Source organism: Aedes albopictus, chromosome 3, assembly GCF_035046485.1.
Source record: "Aedes albopictus strain Foshan chromosome 3, AalbF5, whole genome shotgun sequence".
Lineage (NCBI taxonomy): Eukaryota > Metazoa > Arthropoda > Insecta > Diptera > Culicidae > Aedes > Aedes albopictus.
Genome location: NC_085138.1, coordinates 265,548,584 through 265,570,522, shown reverse-complemented (window position 1 = coordinate 265,570,522; position 21,939 = coordinate 265,548,584). Strand labels below are relative to the sequence as shown.

The 21,939-nt window shown below is 41.4% G+C and overlaps 1 pseudogene; it reads left to right on the top strand.

The window, feature by feature from the left end:
* The first annotated feature begins 20,462 nt into the window (after positions 1-20,462).
* On the top strand, positions 20,463-21,579 carry LOC115263959 (uncharacterized; annotated as a pseudogene).
* The last annotated feature ends 360 nt before the right edge of the window (positions 21,580-21,939 follow it).

The following is a 21,939-nucleotide window of genomic DNA, read 5'->3' as shown; positions in this document are numbered from 1 at the left end:
CACCCTCGTCTGGCAACGCAGCCTTGAGATTCTGCGCGTATGCGGTAGCGACATCCGGTTGCTTCAGTCGCTCTAGATCGTACCGGGACGGCCGCCAGTACTGTACATTATTAATAACGGAGAGCCTTGGGCGCAGTTTAATCATCATCAGGTAGTGATCAGAATCGATATTAGCGCCATAATAAGTCCTGACGTCGATAATGTCGGAGAAGTGCCGTCCATCAATCAGAACGTGGTCGATTCCGGATTCCGTTTGTTGTGGTGATCTCCAGGTGTAACGATACGGCAGGCTATGCTGGAAGAAGCTGCTACGAATGGCCATGTTCTTGGAGGCGGCGAAATCGATAACGTCGTGGTTTGGGCAGCGGTCGTACTCGCATTCGAGCTGCGCGTAAAATGCGTCTTTGTCATCATCGGTGCTTCCGGAGTGAGGGCTGTGCGAGGTATGATTACCTCTAAACGTTCACACCATAGATCCTATCCAACACACCTCCTGCAGCGCCAGTGCTACGATTCCGAGCCCGCGGTCCTTCAGTATATCGGCGAGTATGCGGGTGCTCCCGATGAAGTTGGGAGATCTGCAGTTTCACGTACCAAGCTTCCAATCGGTTTCAAATTGATATCGGTTCGCATTGTTCTCTTGTTGATTTTTCGGTGCTTGTCTTTATTTGGCCGGCTCGCAGGGCCTGACTCTAACCCACTAACCCAGGGAACTGGACTTACCTTCCCGGAAGCTACTGGTTCTGCATTGGCATTTCATCCAACTACAGTGCTTAATAGGCTCAAGCGCCAGTCTTCGCCGGGGGTGGTGTTTGTAATGGGCGCCCAGGAGATCCTAAATTATTGATGACGGAAAGATTTGATACTTGGGGAGTTTTCGGCCTTGCAGTCTCCGGTGCAATCAAAACGATATATATTTTCGATGCCCGACGTTTCGATGGACTATGCCATCTTTTTCAAGGGTTCTATTTAAACAAATTGGACGTAGTACATATTAAAGACAAACAGAAAAACTACAAAGGTGAACAAAACTTACAGAAATATCGTTCTTCGTCTGGTGGTATGAGTTGCACATGAATTTTAGTCAAATTTTGGACAGACTTCATCAATTTCCTACAATTTTACAAACAATGATGGAAATAAACAATTTTACATAACATAACAAATAACTGACATCACTAACACTAACGACAATGACACCCAATAGGAAACTAAAACCTACAGAACTTGTACGCAACATTCAAACAAATTTCTGACTGGAATCAAATTGACGGTTTAAAATTAGAATAACATAGTGACGATCAGAGTAGTGACCCGCCATACAAAACTTCCCAGTTTTTCCTGACAAAAATAGTTAGTAATGTCTTAAATGTTATGTAAAATTGTTTATTTCTATCATTGTTTGTAAAATTGTAGGAAATTGATGAAGTCCGTCCAAAATTTGACTAAAATTCATGTGCAATTCATACCACCAGACGAATAACGATATTTCTGTAAGTTTTGTTCACCTTTGTAGATTTTCTGTTTGTCTTTAATATGTACTACGTCCAATTTGTTTAAATAGAACCCTTGAGAAAGATGGCATAGCCCATCGAAACGTCGGGCATCGAAAATATATATCGTTTTGATTGCACCGGAGACTGCAAGGCCGAAAACCCCCCAAGTACAAAATTACCAGTCGATAGCATCCACAAGGAAAGATTTGGGTGCAACTTGAACAAGACAAGAATACTGGCCGTGGAGGTCAATAGCTCAAAATCATCTGTAGTGGTATTACCAAAATAATAAGCTAGTTGTTGATATGACAATTGGATAAATGATTTTACATCAAAATTCCACCATAGCATGAGCAAATCTACAACAATATTTATGTACTAGAACTCTTCCTATTGCACATGTTGGGCGAAAACTCACTTCGCTCAATGAATTTCAGTGCAAGCACTTTTGCATCGCATGCATCCATCGAGCTCCATTGCGTGTGGAATCATCCTCGCATCCGAACCCTATCGCTGCTCTCACATTCGTGTTTTGTTTGTGTAAAACCAGAATCACTCAGCTTCCGGCAGCTCCTGTCCCAGTTGGGTGCTGTCCCAGTCCCAGTCCCAGCGACGCGACGTGGATTCCCATTTTACAAGCATTTAATCCATCATCCTAGTATCTCGAACAGGCGGCTCAACTGGTGACAACGGAATTAAAACTTTCCAACCGTTTGGGCGACTGATAAAATGCAAAATTTATTGCTCCGCAGATAAATCCGATGGATGGCTGGAAAGGTGCGGGAAAAATACGACGATGTCTGGCATAAACGCACCGTTGTTGGTGAATAAGCAGTGGAGAGAGAGAAAAAAAACAGCAAAATACAACAGATTTTGCTGCATCAGCGGAATCCCGATGTCGTCGATGAGTTTGGCAGGGGTGGACTATAGAGTAGGTATGGAAAAAGGTCGCGGATGTGGTTGGCAAAAGGGCGTCGATCGGTCAACAGCACCGTGGCAGCTTAGAGAGTGAAATATTTCCAATGGTTGTCTGTCACCGACGATTCCACCCGAGGTTCTTCCGGCAGCATGGGACCGCAGCTGACGGCAACCCAAAAGGTACCTACCGGTGTGCGGTGGTGTGGGATATACTCATCCGGATGTTGGGTGGTTTCAGCTTGGAGCGGTGGCAGCAGCGGTGGGTATTGATTTCAAATTCTGGCGCTTATCTGGCACGGAACCAGCGCACGGAAATCGTTACATATTTTATGATTACGAAGTAGGAGGGAGGGCGCTGCCTTGTGGCCGCTATGGAGTGGGAGCACCGACTGGCAATGGGAGAATCAGCATTTTATGCATTTTTGATAACATTCAATGGGCTGGTTGCTGGAGGCGATCCGGTTAAATAAGGAAGTTTTGATGAAAACCGCCGAATTTGAAAATTCTTATGTATACATTCACTGCTATAGTAGGCACACGGGCAGCGCAGCGCGGGCGGTAATGCTGCAGCATGGAACCCGACAGAATGTGGAGCGATATAGACAGAAGCGGAAGCAGCAGACACGTCTCTTCCGGGAGAAAAAGCGCCGCCTGAAAGAAGCGGAGTGCGAGGAAATGGAACTACTGTGCCGTTCACAAGAAACGCGTAAGTTCTACCAGAAGCTCAACGCATCCCGCAAAGGCTACGTGCCGCAAGCCGAAATCTGCAGGGATAAGGATGAGAGCCTCCTGATGGACAAACGTGAGGTGATCGAAAGGTGGAAGCAGCACTTCGACGAGCACCTGAATGGCGAAGAGAATGTTGGCACGGGGGATCAAGGCAGCGGAGGAAATGGCTATGATGGTGTAACAGAGGACGGGAACGAACCAACTCCCACGCTGAGGGAAGTTAAGGATGTCATCATCCAGCCCAAAAACAACAAAGCGGCTGGTAAGGACTTCGCACATGGTCCTGATTCCTTTATGACACATTGACCTGCTCGCATCATAGTACATACACTCAGTTCTTATGCTCACAAATGCAAAAACAAAAAAAAAACGGCCAAACCGTGAGCCATAAAGGTAATAAGTGAAATCACACCAGGTAATTTGTTCTCCGTGCTAACTCACGACGATTCGCCATGCCAAAGGTGTGAAGAACGCGCTGCTCGCTGCGCCCGGCGATAGTGGCTGCAGATTTTTCCGGTAACCCCTTCCTTGCCGGTGCGGCGGTGGTGGTGTACAGTACATGTGTTGCTGCCCGACCGAAGAACAGAAGGATATATTTCAGATTTAACTCGAGGCGGCAGAAAATCACAGTGAAATAAATTTCCTTATAAATAATATCAGGCCGACCTGGATGGCGCGGCAGGTCGAGTCGAGTGGCTGATGGTGTGGACTCCAGTGACTACCCTCGGTCGGTACTTATACCCACTTCGAGTGAGCATTGGGCCGCCGCGTGGTTCCGAGGGGAAACGCCAGTATAATTTGGATGCATTTCTCGTTATAACCATGATCCGGGTTAAAGAGACCCTCGTTCTCTGGATTGTTGCAAGGGCCCGCGCTGCAATGGTCGGCGTCCGTCCGTAGGTACATGCACTTTCGGTCGGCATCTTTGCACAGTTCTACGTACTTTTGCTGGTCGGTACGTGTGTATATATCGCTTCGGTTGATTATAATGAATGAGTAGGGGAAACAGAGTTCCGCCGCCAAATATGCCCGGGCTACAACAACCGGCGGTGTCGGGATGGTGCTCAAGATCGCGGATCGTGCTTGGACTATGCCACGGCTGCGTTGTCGATGAGGGACAACGCGGTGTGGTGCGCTGCACAAAAGTTCGTGTGAAAAATGGGAGAAAATATGCTCATAATTACGATGCTGCGCGGAAAATAAATCGAGGAAAAAGCGGTTCTCAGTTCATAATTCGTGAGCTTGCGATGCTTGATAGGACTGCGCGGTGATTCTAAGATTTCTTCGCTGGAAGTAGGTAAAAGCAGTAGAATCTGACTTATTGAAATATAGTTGGATTTGTGTTTGCAAATTACGAGTAACATACTACCAAGTTTCATGTTTTGTTCCCAGCCACAGAACCCTTTGAAGATAATTTGAAAATTTTTTCATATTGTTTCACAACCTAATACGGGAAGAGGGTTTTACTTATTTCGGCAAAAGGCAGAGGGGCGCGTAGTATGTAGATCATCAAAAATGGGAGCGGTTTAACCCCCAAAAACCCCTCCCTTGAGGAGGGGCTTGTATTCCAGGAGTGTTTTGGGAAAGTTTGAGGAAGGTTTCGGAGGAGTATCAACACAAGTCTGGTTATTTCGGCGGATTCCAGGGGTTTATAAAAGGTCTTCAGATGGATTTCAGGGTGTCATAGGAATTCTGGGATTTCAAGGTTTTCAGAGAGTTCCTCAGGAGTTTCAGAGGGTCTAAGGAAGTTTCGCAGGGAGCTTCAGAAAGTTTCAGTAGTGTTTAAATACGTTTCAGGTCGTTTTGGAAGGTTTCAGCGAAGTTGAAGATATTGAAGTAGTTTTTGGAGGTTACAGGGAGATGTCGGATGGATTTCAGAGGAGGTTTCAAGGCTTTCCATGGGGTTTCTAGGTGTTTAAGAAGGATTCGAAGTCGTCTCGAAACGGTAACTGATGTTTCATTGGGTTTCAGAGAGTTTGTATTTTCTCTGATCGGGACATAAACCACTGGAAATAATATTTGATCTATTGTGGTATATCCCGTGTTCTTTGTATAGTGCATGTTAAGAGTGAAATTATTGAGCATTCGTTTTTGTTAGAGATAAAAGGGTTCTGATTGAAAAGTTTCGCTTTTTACACGTTCCTTTGTCGGCTAAAAATGGATCGAACACGAATGGAAGATTTGAAATATCATTTCATTTTTTTTCCTTATTCACTTTTTGTGCATCCAGTTGATAGATGGACATTTGGCACAAAAATAGGTTGGGAACCCATGCGCTACACCGATAACTAATGTTGACAAAATTCCATGGCACTAAAAATAAGTAACATTCACATGCATTTTTAACCTTAAAAGGGATACCTGGGGTCCATTGGACCCCAGGCGCCTTTCAGAGCTCGTCTTTGATGGAACACACTCAGCGAGGTGACGAAACTGAGGCCATGCAGGTATCCCTTTTAGGGTTAAGCTGTCCGTAGGCTAACATTTTTATGGGCCTTACACATTCGGGTGAATACCATTGAATTTGGCCGATTTTGTGTAGGTCTCACACGTTTTTGTGTTGCGAATTTCAAGAGTAAGTGTTTGCATTGATCGAAAAAAAAGGCAAAAACCCAGATTAATCCACCTAGTGGTGATAGCGCCTTTCTCATCGAATATGTACTTTAAGATATTTCCGTTGCTATAAGCCGAAGTGTTCCTGAATCCTGCAAATACTCTAGAATGGAACAAATATCATTTTCTTCTTTTGTCACAGTGCTCGTTCGTCAATGAGGGGGTGGAGTTGATAAATAATAAATGTATTCGATGAAAAAAAATACTCAAACAATTATGAAAAACCGCTTAATTCATCGGGTTTGGCAAGACATTTTCTAAAGGACTCTTCATCTTAAAATTTAAAAATTTATTGGTTTATTCATTTGTGCCCTTCCTCACAATGTTGAATTCCGACCCAAATTTCCAAGGAGGGGGCCCTCTTGAGTTAAGAGAAAATCGAAATTTGTGTCAGCCTTGTTCAGAAAAGCAAGAACCTTATCAAAGCCATAATCGAATTTGGAAACTTATTGATGGCTCATATTCCTATGTTATGTATTATGTTAAACATTATCAAGACATTTCAGCATTTTTTTCTGCACAGTTTAGCCTTTACTTTATTATCATTGGTTATACTGCCATTCTACGCATGATTATCATATGTTATATGGGAGTCCTATATAACATGGGACAATTGGGCGTGGAACGGCAGTATAAGATTCAAAATTTGACAAAAAAGTGCAAGCATGTAAAATTTCCCATAATAAAACCCATTCAAATTTCAACCGTGTTACAGAGCGCGATGGCTCAACCAGTTGCATCAAAATTGTGCGCAGTAATGTATGTCGCAAAAGAGGATTTTTTTTATTCTTAACCACTTAACCTATTTTACAGCTCTTTTGTCCACTAGGCACTACGTGAGCGATTTCTATTGGCGGCTGCACTTACACTTGTACAGCGCCTAAATTTATTCTATTATATTCTTATTCTACTATATCTAACTGGTTTGCCTTTGTGCTGCTTTCACTTTTCTACCCTGTCCTTGGTAGAATAATGAGCACGATGATAAAATGATGTATGGCTGTTGTTCCTATTCCAGTCCGATTGGGGGTCGTCCATTATGGGTTGCCGTTCGCCGATATCCAATTATCCGGGTCCGTTTGAGCTATGAGAGCTCAGAAGAGGGTCAAGTGCCGGCCGCTCTCAGGGGGAAGAGCAACGCCGGGGCTGGGATCGAACCCATGACCATCCGCTTATGAAGCGAATGTGTAGCCACTGCGCCACGGGCCCCGGCAATCAAAAGGGGATTGATGCAATAAAATTAAAATTTGCCCATACAACGTTCATCCATCCTACTGTATAATTACGCGTCAGGAAAATGGTGAGATTTGACAAGATCGCTTAAATTTTTATCAAGATTTTGTTCGTTTACGCATATGTATCGCTTGCATCGATTTTGTTTTGTTGAAATTTCAGCGGTGCATCTAATCCTGATTCTGTAACACTGCCGGTAATCTTAGACTATTTTACAGCTGCATGTTTATCTGGTTATCGAACTTCCGGCGGGACACCTGGAACCGGTTCCGGCCCACAACCGGTTCAGATATCGACTGAAACTATCTTACTGCTGTATTGCGGTTTTCATGCCACAACAGTTCAGCCTATTCGACGCAGTGGCTTAATTTCCCTAACAGGGGAGGAAAAAAAAATCTTACTGCTTACCGTTCATCTAGTTATCGAAAATGCCGCTCATTGATGTGTCGCATACAAAGGTTTGGTTCAATTTTTTAGATGGCCACCTCCGGCGGGAAACCTGGAACCGGTTCCGGTACACAACCGGTTCAAATATGGTCTGAAACTATTTTCCTGCTTATCGTTCATTTTGTTACCAAAAAAGCTGCTGTTTGATGTGTCGCATGCATGGGTTTGGTTCGCTTTTTTAGTTAGCCACTTCCGGTGGGATATCTGGAATTGGTTCTGAAACGCTGCTGGTTCAAATATGGTCTGAAACTACTTTCCTGCTTACCGTTCATCAGGTTATCGCAAAAGCCACAGTTCGATGTGTCGCATGCCTGAGTTTGGTTCTTTTTTTTAATTGATTACTTCCAGCGGGACACCTGGAACCGGTTCCGGAACACAACCGGTTCAGATATGGTCTGAAACTATTTTATTGCTTACCGTTCATCTGGTCATCGATTCAGCCGCTATTTGGTGCGTCGCATGCCTGGGTTTGGTTCACTTTTTAATTGGTCACTTCCGGCGGGACACCTGGAACCGGTTCCGGAACACAACCGGTTCAGATATGGGCTGAAACTATTTTACTGCTTACCGTTCATTTGGTTATCGAAAAAGCAGCTGTTTGATGTGTCGCATGCATGGGTTTGGTTCACTTTTTTAGTTGGCCACTTCCGGCGGGACACCTGGAACCGGTTCTGAAACACTACCGGTTCAGATATAGTCTTAAACTACTTTCCTGCTTACCGTTCATCAGGTTACCGCAAAAGCCGCATATCGATGTGTCGCATGTCTGGGTTTGGTTTTTTTTAATTGACTACTTCCAGCGGGACACCTGGAACCGGTGCCGGAACACAACCGGTTCAGATATGGTCTGAAACTATTTGCCTTTTCAACCCGACGGTTTCAAAATTGAACAAAATTGTGTGACTTGTTGATTTGTGTATCGAGCCCTGAAGATGGTCCAACAGTCGGACCGAAACGTCGGCGATGATCAGTAATTAATCAACGCAAATTGTTAGACTGCAAGCCGAAATTTTCCATGAGTTGATTTTCATCCATCCAGTCGAAACCTATTAACAAAACAGCGTTCGATAAGTACCGTAAACCGGGGCCAAATTGATCAGCGGGATGAAATTGATCATTTAGGTACTACACAAGGGGCTAGTCGCTTGGAACATTGTGCCAAGAGGTGCCAAGCACACCGTCTTATACGCTGTGTGGCACACCGAGGCACTCTGAGGCACAATTTTGACACTTGAGTTTGGGTGAAAAAACTAGGCAACCATGTGCATTTGACCTGCAAAATGAAAACAAACAGTTGGTTGTCTTGGTAGTTGAATCATCAAGCAGTGGCACTTCGGGGCACACTGAGGCACAATTGAATACATGTTGACACACTGAAAATAATTGGCACAAGTAAAGATGTGCTCAGCGACTCCCCCTTGGTACTACACTGTAATTGCATACCAGGAGAGAGGTGGGATCATAGCAGGCACTGCGCGCGGACGTGCATTCAATTTTTTCTGTCACTGTGTTTTCCGTTCTCGTGAATTTTTATTTTTGTACGACGAAACTTCAATTCGGCTGATACTCTAAAGGAAAATATATCGGAAAATTAGAATCGAGTTTGGAAATCCTATTTTGTTGAGCTGGGGATACAACGCAAGAAGCTTACAGTTACAGTGTGCGAGTTGACTGTAGGATTGATTGAAAATTTATCGTGGAAGTTCAAGTGGATTCCGGAAACTCTGGCTCGTCATGATGTTGACGATGGATTGTTGGGGATCAAGATTGACGTGCAGCCGTTGCAGCATCTTTATGACGATCATCAGACAAACCGGTGAGATCTTTCTGATTTGCTTTGATTTATATTACACACTTGTAAGTAAAATTTTTTTGGTTAACATGTGTCAACATGACAATTTCTCGTACGCTTTTTCGCCAAGGAAAGCACCCCATTAAACCCTATCCAATTTCCAACTCCAGATATCTATGAAGTGGGCCAAGTTCTTGGACATATTATGAGTAGATATCTAATCAACATAAGGGCCCATATAGCCGAGGCGGTAAACGCACGGGTATTCAGCATGACCATGCTGAGGGTGACGGGTTCGATTCCCGGTCGGTCCAGGATCTTTTCGTAAAGGAAATTTCCTTGACTTCCTTGGGCATAGAGTATCTTCGTGCCTGCCACACGATATACACATGCAAAATGGTCATTGGCAGAGGAAGCTCTCAGTTAAAAACTGTGGAAGTGCTCATTGAACACTAAGCTGAGAAGCAGGCTTTGTCCTAGTGAGGACGTTACGCCAAGAAGAAGAAGAAGAAGATCTAATCAACATTTCCTCCCCATCCCCGCTGATCGTAAGGACCTGGTCAGGTGTCGAGAGTTCTTTAAATGAAAGGTTTGTCAAATCCCAGGCAACTTTTCTGTCGCATTAAACGTCTCTATCGACAGCCACTCCAGGACGTGTACGGTCGGCTTTGCTATGCTATGCTATGCTATTCGCCTTGACGGAGGCTCTCTGAGAGAATTGCGCTGTGCGTGAAAACAAATTTTTTTAACATGGGAAAGGATAGGAGCTGCATTTTCAAATGCTTCTAATTCTTTATAGAATTTTTTTTAAGCAAAACGTTCTTAATGTTATTGAATTAGATTTTGATACGCTATATTATAGACATAACATTGTGATTTAAAAACTTTTTGTCTAAAACCAGTTATAGTGTAGCTAATTGAAAGTATATTGCAAAACATTAACTCTTTCTTCAATCTGAAGTCCCTAAAATATTTTAGAAGCATTTGAAAATGCAGCTCCTATCCTTTCCCATGTTAAAAAAAAATGTTTTCACGCACAGCGCAATTCTCTCAAAGAGTTCCGTCAAGGCGAATGCTATGCTACATTGTAATTGCATACCAGGAACTCATAAGCAGTGTTGTTGAGTTCCAAGAGAATCAGTGAGAGACACTGATATTTTTTCGCTGTTTGAAACAACCGTTTCGATCGATGTGTTGGTACATCCTACATACACTGCCACTCGGAAAATGAACAAGTTTTCACGTTTGATGGATGAGTTCATTCAGCCGCACCAACTGAATAAACAGACGGGCAGCAACATCGTGATTCTCTCACGCATTGATCGAAATCGGTTGTAAACATTGCGGCGCTCAATCACTTGGCGATAATTTTCGCAGATGATTGCTGAGTGCGTTCATTTTGATCGAATCTATTTCTTTCAAAAGTTCTTGTTTTTGTAGTAATTAAGCAGCAATCGGCAGGCATGCTTCACGTTTCCTATGCTATGAACTCAAAGCACCATAATTCTGCATTAGGGCCTGTCCATAAACTACGTAGACTCTTAGGGGGGGACATTCCGTAAAATTCAATCCGTCTTTGACCCGACATCCGATTTTTCTTCAGTCTGGCGGAATTTTGGATGCACACGAGCGTTAATTAACGCTGCGTTGCCGCTGCGTTCTTGTGGGGTTAACATTGTGTGCTGAACACGGTGCGGCGCTGTTGCGCTCTGCGGTAGCGTTGCGTTCTCGTGTGCATCCTCCCAGTTGACTGTGTGTTATTTACTCAGGACGCAATTGCGTGCTCGCTGCATCGACGCGCCGCCCGTGCATCGGCTTCCTAATAGCCTTCTACAGAATATATTTGATGGATGCTTTGGTTGACTGAAATCGTTTTAAGTTGGCTAGAAGCGAACATGAGTGAAAAGATTTGTTGGTTGCTGTTCAAATGAAGGAGATAACTTCTTGCAATATTGAGAAGTGCCGCTGAAAAAAATAAAAGATTTTGTTCCTCGTATAAGATAAGATGCAGCATATTCGTCGTTCCGTGTCAAAATTTGAGCTCAAACATCAAACATGTTCAAACATCAGCGTTTTCCTGGTCAATTTTGAGTCACAGAGCGTATTTCCAGTCGATTAAGGTGATAATCGGACGATAAATGGCTGCACACTGCGCTTCCGAAAATTATCAGACTGCGATAGAAATTGATTCGATCAAGACATAAAATATGAAGGGCACAATCGGATCGGAAAACGATAATGAATTACCGATTGGCATAGGCGACTCTATCAGTTCATAACAAATACATGCGATGATGAACACTCGTTTAAATTCGCCTTGACGGAACTCTTTGAGAGAATTGCGCTGTGCGTGAAAACATTTTTTTTTAACATGGGAAAGGATAGGAGCTGCATTTTCAAATGCTTCTAAAATATTTTAGGGACTTCAGATTGAAGAAAGAGTTAATGTTTTGCAATATACTTTCAATTAGCTACACTATAACTGGTTTTAGACAAAAAGTTTTTAAATCACAATGTTATGTCTATAATATAGCGTATCAAAATCTAATTCAATAACATTAAGAACGTTTTGCTTAAAAAAAATTCTATAAAGAATTAGAAGCATTTGAAAATGCAGCTCCTATCCTTTCCCATGTTAAAAAAATTTGTTTTCACGCACAGCGCAATTCTCTCAGAGAGCCTCCGTCAAGGCGAATGACAGCAGTGGAAGATCACTCAGTATTCATTCAAAGTTTGAGTTACTGTACCAGTTTTCAAACACAAAGGTGATACCAGACCCTTTCCTGTGTGTGTTGATTGAGTGGGGAAAGAGTGGTTACTGATCGGGTTTTGAACTGAGTGAAAACATCCTTGCTCCTAAGCATCGCAATGATCTTAAACTTCTTACCTCATCTAGTTCATAGATGTCTAGAGATGAGTTTAGACTTTTATTTGTTTAGAAAAAGTTAGTTTTGCCTTTTTTAGGAATTTGCAATGTATTTCTCACTTAGCTGCAAGGTTGCGACCATTCATTTGCAAAGATTTCCATTCATTTGCTATTATCTCAGTTCTGAAGCATGCTATCGAAAAACAATGTATGGATGAATTTAACCTTGTGTTTTTATTTGAAAGTTTTCCGAATAACATTGGGGTCGCAAACGTATACCAAAGTCGTGAGCGAGCTGTGAAGGCAACTCTCCACGCGGTGAATGTAAATTTCATTCACGCTGTGGAAAGTTGCCTTCACAACTCGCTCACGACTTTAGAATGCGTGTGCGACCCCAATGTTATTCGGCAAACTTTCAGATAAAACTACAAGGTTAAATTCTTCCATACATTGTTTTTCGATAGCATGCTTTTGAACTGAGATAATAGCAAATGAATGTAATTCTTTGCAAATGAATGGTTGCAACCTTGCTTAGCTGAAATCATTGCTTCTAAACAATCGATTGCCACTAGGACTTCCCGTATTTTTTTTTGTATTAACATTTTTGTGGAGGCTTGGTTGGAAAGTTATGAAGCTATTCTGAATATGAATAAGTTTAAAAACAAGTTCTTTTTTGACGCAAAGTCATTTATTGTAACAAAAATCACTTATTTCAAAGGCAATTGCCTACCTGTAGGCGTTAAGGGGGAAATTTTAAAATTTAATTTTGCATTTTAGGTGTCAAATACACTTGTTGTGAGAGTTTTGACGCGTTATTCGGGTTTACAAGAGCAAAATTAAGTGGATAAGGATTTTTATTTTTTTAACCGATGCTTAATTATATACTGATCAATTTCGCCCCAAAGTGGCATCCTCCATTTTTTTATTTTTGAATTAATTTAACCAAACGTTTAAACTTGTTGAACAAAATTTTATCCCATGGTTTCATGGAGATCCACTGGGTACTGATTTTACAGAAATTTTTTTGGCAATATTTGAATTGTTACTAATGTTATCCGCAAAAGTTGTTTTAAAGTGATCAATTTGACCCCGGATTACGGTAACTGGAATAAGATTAATTGCGTTGCGTTGCGTAATCACAGAGTAATTCGTGGATTGCATACTGAAAGTTGTCATATTAAAACTTCAATACTCCTATTCTTATTGCTTATGGAATGCTGTTTGGGAGGAAATCAAAATAGAGATTGAAGTAAAAAAGACATGAAAACTTCCACTGCCGGCCACGCCCATCTTCTCCGTTACGAGGATAGGAAAGGATGTGATGATGAATGTGACACCTACTTTATGAGAGACCAGCGACTCACCGACGCTACTTTCGATAAGTAACTGGAATAAGATTAATAAAGACTTTGGGGGCTATATTTTCACGTAGTTAAGCTTTTAACATGACTATTTTTGGTATGTAATCTACGAATTACTCCGTTACCGACATTACAGAAGAACTTAGACCTAAAGTATAACGAACCGCGAAGATAAGGTGTCACGCGACGAGCTAAGTGTAATTCCTCTCGAATAGGTAGACCGATTAGTGAAGTGTTTCCGCTCCCAAATGTACTGAACGTTCATCCGCTACGACCAATCCGTACGTTACCACACGGCGTAGAACCTTGTTATGTGGCCATGAAAGGGTGAAACGATCCGGAGTAGTAGCGTTCCAGTGCCCATCAGTGATGCGATCCTGTATCACGTGGAGGATATCGGTGTCGAAGCGAAGTGAGTGAATCTGGAGCCCTTTTTAATAAACCGAGTGTGTTTTCGTAGCGCATAAAAGCAGTTAAAACCAAGAAACAAGAAAAATCATTGGTTTGTGTAGAATAGGTGATTGGATATAGAAAACAACCCGAGCAGAAGAGAATAACAACAGCATAACAAAATGCGTTATTTTGGCAAAATAACTGCATAATGGAATTAGTTATTTTTATGTTATTAACATAACATATTGAGTTATAAACTTGTCTGTCATAAGCGGCAAAATAACAAGTCACATAACAAAAATTTGTTCCTGGAAAATGAATTTAATAACATGTTTTGTTAGTGTCAATAACAACTTAATAACAGTGAATTTGGGAAATATTTCAATAACAAATTTTGATATTAAAGAGTTATTGATAACATTCCGAAAGCAAATCTAGTTATGATATCAAACAATCGCAAATGCTGTTGAATAGGATGCTAAAGTGGAAGCGATATGCGTACGCTTTACCTGTGGTTAAATGAAAGCATATACGCATATGGCCTCCACATTAGCATCCTTTTCTACATCATATATGACTTCGTGTTGGCTAAGAATGCTATACATATTTAGACCAGCACGCGAGCTTTTTTTCATCTTTATTAACGTGTTTTTTAACAAATGTTAGTTCAACACGGGTCTGCATGTGAGGAATGGCGGAACAATCATTGTGAACTTCAGTTTCTCTCTTCCCTCATAGGCGTATTTTCAACTATTCATGCAATCTTTTACCACAAATAGGTAGATCCGACTTCATCCTCTGAAACGACAGGGAAAACATGTGAAAATACAAAATATTTCTGAAAATGCCATTTAAAACCATCCACAATTTTGGATTCAGCTGTCTGTATTAGCTTCGTACAAACAAGTTTACTCAATAAGTTTGACATTTTTATCATTGAAATTCTCATGTTAAAGGCGGAATCTGGAACGTCCCTTTCAAACCCCACCTTCAATATCGTCTGCTCGTCTCGTTTTGATGTATGTAGGGTGCTGCACCGCTTTGGCAGTGGCTGATATCTTGGGAACTTTTCAGCTACAACTCAGTCAATTTCAAACCTCGCGGCGCCCAGCAGGGACTTGGTATTGTATACTTGTACACATTACAGCACCTCCATGTCCCGTAATATACCACATATCTTATCAAATGTGATACCGTAAGCATAACTCGCGAAATACTGTAAATAACGTTGTTGAATGACGTAGGATTTATTTCAAAACTTGTTTTAGTTTTGATAGTATTTGTACACTTTCAATAATACAGTCGAGACTCTTATAAGATCACTGGTCGGGGGGCGCAATAGGAATCCGCTTAATAGGAGACTAAGAGCATATGGGATTTCGGCATTTTGGGGGTGTGGCCTATTATCTCGGGTGTGTTAAGAGTTAACGCAATACTTTCTTCGGCAAAGTATTTGGGCTTGATAAGATCTACCATTTAGAATCTTGGTTCATAGGATTAGTTAGCAATTTGGCCGCTAGAGGGACCATCAACAATTTGATGCTAAATTGCACTACAGGAACCATATCTGGTTGTCAAGCAAACGTTACGATATGCGACAGCTCAAGACCCTGATCATTTGGAAGGATAGTGTCTTCGGGAAAGTTGTTGGGTACGCCAATAACTTACTGACGATGAGTTGCGAAGTTCGAAATTCCTCCACTGGGCGGCGCTAGTGAGCAAGTAAATTTTCAAAACCTCATATCTCAGAATCCCGATAACTTAGGAAGTTGGTGTCTTCGGCAAAGTTGATCAGTATGACATAAACTTACATCACAGACAAACAGACGTCTCACTCTACTCACTTTCCATCGTTACCCTTTTTAACGGTCAGTTCAAACATTTTGTAGTTCGCAAATCTCTCGGTCACGGCGCTCGCATCGTTTTCGTTTCTGTTTGACGTTTGCTTACTACCGCCACCTATTGAGTGGTTTGCGTAACACAGCGTGGTTAGCATTGGGCGATTATGATTTCGTAACGATGATTTTTATCGCAATTTGTTCCAAGTGATACGTCTGTTTGTCTGTGCTTACATAAAAATAAACACTTGTTTCGCAATTCTGCCACTAGGCGGCGCTAGTGAGCATGCAAATTTTAGAAATCCCATAGCTCAGAATCCTGATAACTTAGAAAGTTGGTGTTTTCGGCAAAGTTGATCAGTATGATATAAACTTACATAAAAATAAACATTTGTTTCGCAATTCTGCCACTAGGCGGCGTTTACCGGGTTTTTTCGTCTTTTTTCGACTTTTTTTGTGGTTTTTCGGCTTGGCAAAACTACTGTCGCTCCTCTCGATAACTTAGAAAATTGTTGTCTTTGGAAAAGTTGATCAGAGTGACATAAACTCATATAAAAATAAACACTTGTTTCGCAATTCTGCCACTAGGCGGTGCTAGTGAGCATACAAATTTTAGAAATCTTATAGCTCAGAATCCCGATAACTTAGGAAGTTGGTGTCTTCGGCAAAGTTGATCAGTATGACATAAACTTACATAAAAATAAACATTTGTTTCGCAATTCTGCCACTAGGCGGCGCTAGTGAACATGCAAATTTTAGAAATCCCATAGCTCAGAATCCTGATAACTTAGAAAGTTGGTGTCTTCGGCAAAGTTGATCAGTATGACATAAACTTACATAAAAATAAACACTTGTTTCAAAATTCTGCCACTAGGAGGCGCTAGTGAACTTGCAAATTTTAGAAATCTCATGGCTCAGAATTCTGATAACTTAGAAAGTTGGTGTCTTCGGCAAAGTTGATCAGTATGACATAAACTTACATAAAAATAAACATTTGTTTCGCAATTCTGCCACTAGGCGGCGTTTACCGGGTTTTTCCGTCTTTTTTCGACTTTTTTGGTGGTTTTTCGGCTTGGCAAAACTACTGTCGCTCCCCTCGATAACTTAGAAAGTTGGTGTCTTTGGAAAAGTTGATCAGAGTGACATAAACTTATATAAAAATATACACTTGTTTCGCAATTCTGCCACTAGGCGGCGCTAGTGAACATACAAATTTTAGAAATCTCATAGCTCAGAATCCTGATAACTTAGAAAGTTGGTGTCTTCGGCAAAGTTGATCAGTATGATATAGACTTACACAAAATGGGACACTTGTGTCAGAATTCTGTCTCTAGGTGGCACCAGTAATCACGCAAATTTTGAAAATCTCATAGCTCAGAACTCTGCAATCTTGGAGAGACTGTATTCTTCATTGATGATATACTTGGTTTGAAATTCTGCCCCTGGGCATGATGCATATTTTATGAGTTGTATACCTTGATGTCAGTCGGACTCAAAAGGAATCCTCCGTGGAATTTTTAAAGAGTATGCCAGCTAAAACTACTAGACGAATTAAAAGAATTAAAAAATTAAAGAATTGCGAAACAATTGTTTATTTTTTATGTAAGTTTATGTCATTTCAATCAACTTTGCCAAAGCCACCATCTTTTTAAGATATCGGGGGGAGCGACACTAGTTTTGCTGAGCCGAAAACCCCCCAAAAAAGTCGAAAAAATACGAAAAAAAAGCAGTAAACGCCGCCTAGTGGCAGAATTTTGAAACAAGTGTTTATTTTTATGTAAGTTTATGTCATACTGATCAACTTTGCCGAAAACACCAACTTCCTAAGTTATCAGGATTCTGAGCTATGAGATTTCTAAAATTTGGAAGTTCACTAGCGCCTCCTAGTGGCAGAATTTTGAACCAAGTGTTTATTTTTATGTAAGTTTATATCATACTGATCAACTTTGCCGAGGACACCAACTTTCTAAGTTATCAGGATTCTGAGCTATGAGATTTCTAAAATTTGTATGTACACTAGCGCCGCCTAGTGGCAGAATTGCGAAACAAGTGTATATTTTTATATAAGTTTATGTCACTCTGATCAACTTTTCCAAAGACAACAACTTTCTAAGTTATCGAGGGGAGCGACAGTAGTTTTGCCGAGCCGAAAAACCATCAAAAAAGTCGAAAAAAGACGAAAAAACCCGGTAAACGCCGATTAGTGGCAGAATTGCGAAACACATGTTTATTTTTATGTAAGTTTATATCATACTGATCAACTTTGCCGAAGACACCAACTTTCTAAGTTATCAGAATTCTGAGCTCGAGATTTCTAAAATTTGCAAGTTCACTAGCGCCTCCTAGTGGCAGAATTTTGAAACAAGTGTTTATTTTTATGTAAGTTTATGTCATACTGATCAACTTTGCCGAAAACACCAACTTTCTAAGTTATCAGGATTCTGAGCTATGGGAATTTTAAAATTTGCATGTTCACTAGCGCCGCCTAGTGGCAGAATTGCGAAACAAATGTTTATTTTTATGTAAGTTTATGTCATACTGATCAACTTTGCCGAAGACACCAACTTCCTAAGTTATCGGGATTCTGAGATATGAGGTTTTGAAAATTTACTTGCTCACTAGCGCCGCCCAGTGGAGGAATTTCGAACTTCGCAACTCATCGTCAGTAAGTTATTGGCATACCCAACAACTTTCCCGAAGACACTATCCTTCCAAATGATTAGGGTCTTGAGCTGTCGCATATCGTAACGTTTGCTTGACAACCTGATATGGTTCATGTAGTGCAATTTAGCATCAAATTGTTGATGGTTCCTCTAGCGGCCAAATTGCTAACTAATCATATGAACCAAAGTTCTAAATGGTAGATCTTATCAAGCCCTAAAACTTTGCCGAAGAAAGTATTGTGTTAACTCTTAACACACCCGAGATAATAGGCCACACCCCCAAAATGCCGAAATCCCATAAGCTCTTAGTCTCCTATAACGCTCACCCCTGTCTAGTAAGAGTTCGTTTAATAGGAGTCCGTTTAATAGGAATTCGTTTAGTAAGAGACTCGACTGTACAATAATAACCAAACTTGTTCCACAACAAAATGTAATACTGAAATGTTATTTAATGGCTGTATACCATTAGCTTGGTCATAACAAAATAAGATTGTCCAACAAAACATGTTATGGAAACGTAATGCCTTGATAATACAATAATAACAAAACGAGAGATAAAAACAGGTTTTGTAATTTCGTAGTTATTAATTTGATATTCCCCTCTGCTCGGGAAAGGTCTCCAGTTAGCCTAGTGGTTAAGGCTATGATGGATCGCCAATCCAGAGACGGCGGGTTCGATTCCCGTTCCGGTCGGAAAAATTTTCTCGACTCCCTGGGCATAATGTATCATTGTGCTTGCGTCACAATATACAAATTCATGCAATGGCAGGCAAACAAAGCTTAAGTTGAAGTGAGCTTGGCCAAGGCCCAGTAGGACGTAGAGCCATAAATAAGAAGAAGAAGAATAAGATATAGAAAACAAAAAAGAAATGTTGGTAACAAAAATAGTCTCCTACAAAACATTTGTATCTACATAGTCTATAAAAATAAATAAATACCCCAATTCTATGTTGCAAGATCGCCCATTGTTTCATAGGGTGAGCGACTATCAAAATCGAACAAACGCGACAACGTGTAAGCGTGCCTTCGAACTGTGCGCCGAGCCGTGCTCGAATCAGTTGATAGACGAATGCAGACACGATCGGACCTAGCTACAGCAACAGACCTGCAGCGCCTGGAAAAGGCAATTCCCCGATCTGATGGTGAACTGGTGGTTGGTTCCGCCGTCGTCTCGTTGAAGCGTCTGGTAGCAGCAGGTTGGATCACGTCGAGAGTTGGCTCGCAGTGAGGTTTTGAAGAGTTTCCTCACTGTGGCCTCTGTAGACGAGAAATAATCTGCTGCGGTCACGACTTTTTGATTTTTCTATTAGAATTTTGTTATTTGGTTCTGTGCGAGCGCCAAAAGAAAGCTGTTTCAGGTTAAGTTCTCTACAGGTCTGTTAAAGGTAAGTACTCCCAAGCATGAGAGCCGACCCTGAGAGACAAATAAAAGGTGAGCTTGCTGGAGACTTGAGGACGTCCTTGCCATAGACGCGAGGGTGTCATCGACAGTAACAAACCTTCGCAATATTCCTGTACATCATACTGGTGTCCTTCCATTAAGTAAGTATCTATCGAGTCCAGAAACGTCTTCCCTGCTAAGAAAAAAAAAACAAATCCAAACGTTTTAATGGAATAACTACAGTGACCCCACACCATTGAATCACCCACAGTTTATGAATCAGCTGTCTATTAACGACAAATTTTGACAGAAAATTATAATTTTGATCCGAAAACTTATTTTTGTTATATTAGTTACACTATGCTTTAGAAGATAATAAATATGATAATTTATCCCAGTGTACGCTTTTATTGCCCGAAATAAACAAAAAGTGTCAACGCGTTCCATTTGTTGTTTTTGTTGTCGATTTTTAGCTGCCCGCACAAGACGTCGGTTCGTGAGCGCTAAGTTTGAAGCAAGTTCCGAAAAGCATTTGCTAAGTTTCTTTGAAAAATACAAGTTGGAGTTTATGTAAACAGGTATGATTACCATATTTATGATGTAGAAATGCTGCATGTCACCAGTTAAACAAGAATTTTGTTGGGAAATTTTGCATCTGTCACGATTTATGAATCGGAGATCGTGGATATGAAGTAGGAAGTGAATTAATGATGTTTTTCTAATTTTAATAGGATGAGTGCCAAGAGCGTCAAAAAACACTCCGTCCGGGTCCGGAAGCAGTATGATCCGGAAACATTCGAGCGTGCTGTCACTCTGGGAAATAAAACGAAAAAAGTGCGAAGTGCAGCGAGATAGTTTAATGTGCCCAACTCAACACTATTGCGTCGTATCAACAATAAAGTGCAAAAACGAACAGGACCCCGGACAATTCTGAAGCCAGAAGAGGAGAAGCGCATCGTGAATTGGATTCTTTGCATGGGAAAAGCAGGCTTTCCCGTCAGCACTGCGGATTTGACAAGTAGGTACAGTGAATGATTACGCCAATAAGATCAGGAAAACTCGTCAGATTGCTCCATCGTTCCCCAGTAAATTATCTCCACATACTTCCTTAATCAGTTGACTGTAATTTCTGTTGCAATTTATTCTAGGTAAGAACTGGTGTCAAAGGTTCCTGGAGAGGCACAGCAACATAAGGAAGAAATACGTAACCAAATTATCAAAAGCTGGCGCCAAGGTTACGGAACAACAACTTCGTAATTGGTTCCGGGAAGTCGAAGAAACTCTGGCCGAAGAGAACGTTAATATGTCAATTTTCATCCAGCCTGAAAGGATCTTGAACCTCGACGAATCTGGCTTTCAACTGACCCACAACGAATATAAAGCACTTTGCGCACAAAACGTTCAGAATGTGTACTCCGTAATCAACAACTCGGATAAGGAATCCTACGCTGTGCTTTTCGGATGTACTGCAGCTGGCGACCTTACTCCATCAATGATCCTTTACGCGGGCCAAAGAAACAGCAAAGAGATTGCCGAAAATATCCCTGCAGGATGGACAGTAGGCGTATCGGAGGAAGGATGGCAGACCACCAAAACTTTTTATGAATACGTGGTGAACGAACTGTACAAGTGGCTGGTGGAACGAGGGACCGAATTCCCTGTTGTCATACTCGTGGACGGCCATAAAAGCCATGTCAGCATGGGGCTGGCTGAATTTTGTGTGTAGCATCGCCTCATTCTCATCTCATTGTACTCGAATTTAACCCGAATTTTGCAGCCCTTGGATAAACTTTATTTTGGTCCGCTGAAAAAAAAATCTGGTTCAAAGTCCTTAGGCAGCACCTCCTAGCTGACAATAATGCCAGAGTAACTAAAACAAATTTTGGGAGGCTTGTCAAAACTGCCGTCGTCAACTTCACGAATTCCAAGGATTGTCTCAAAAAATCTTTCAAAATTTGTGGACTTTCTCCCTGGAATGTCAACGAAATCGACTTCAGTGAGCTGCCGACCACCGCTACCCAGCCCGAAAATCTGAAATCGGATGATGTACTGCCCTACGAACCACTGATGAATGCTCATCTGGTGCAGCTAGAACAGGTTGAGCTGGCCCTGTTCAATTTCTGGAAAAGCGTCAAGGACAAATCGGAAGGTCTGATGTATACGGACTACGGAGCCTTAAATTCCATTTCAAAGCCTAGCAGTGGATCTT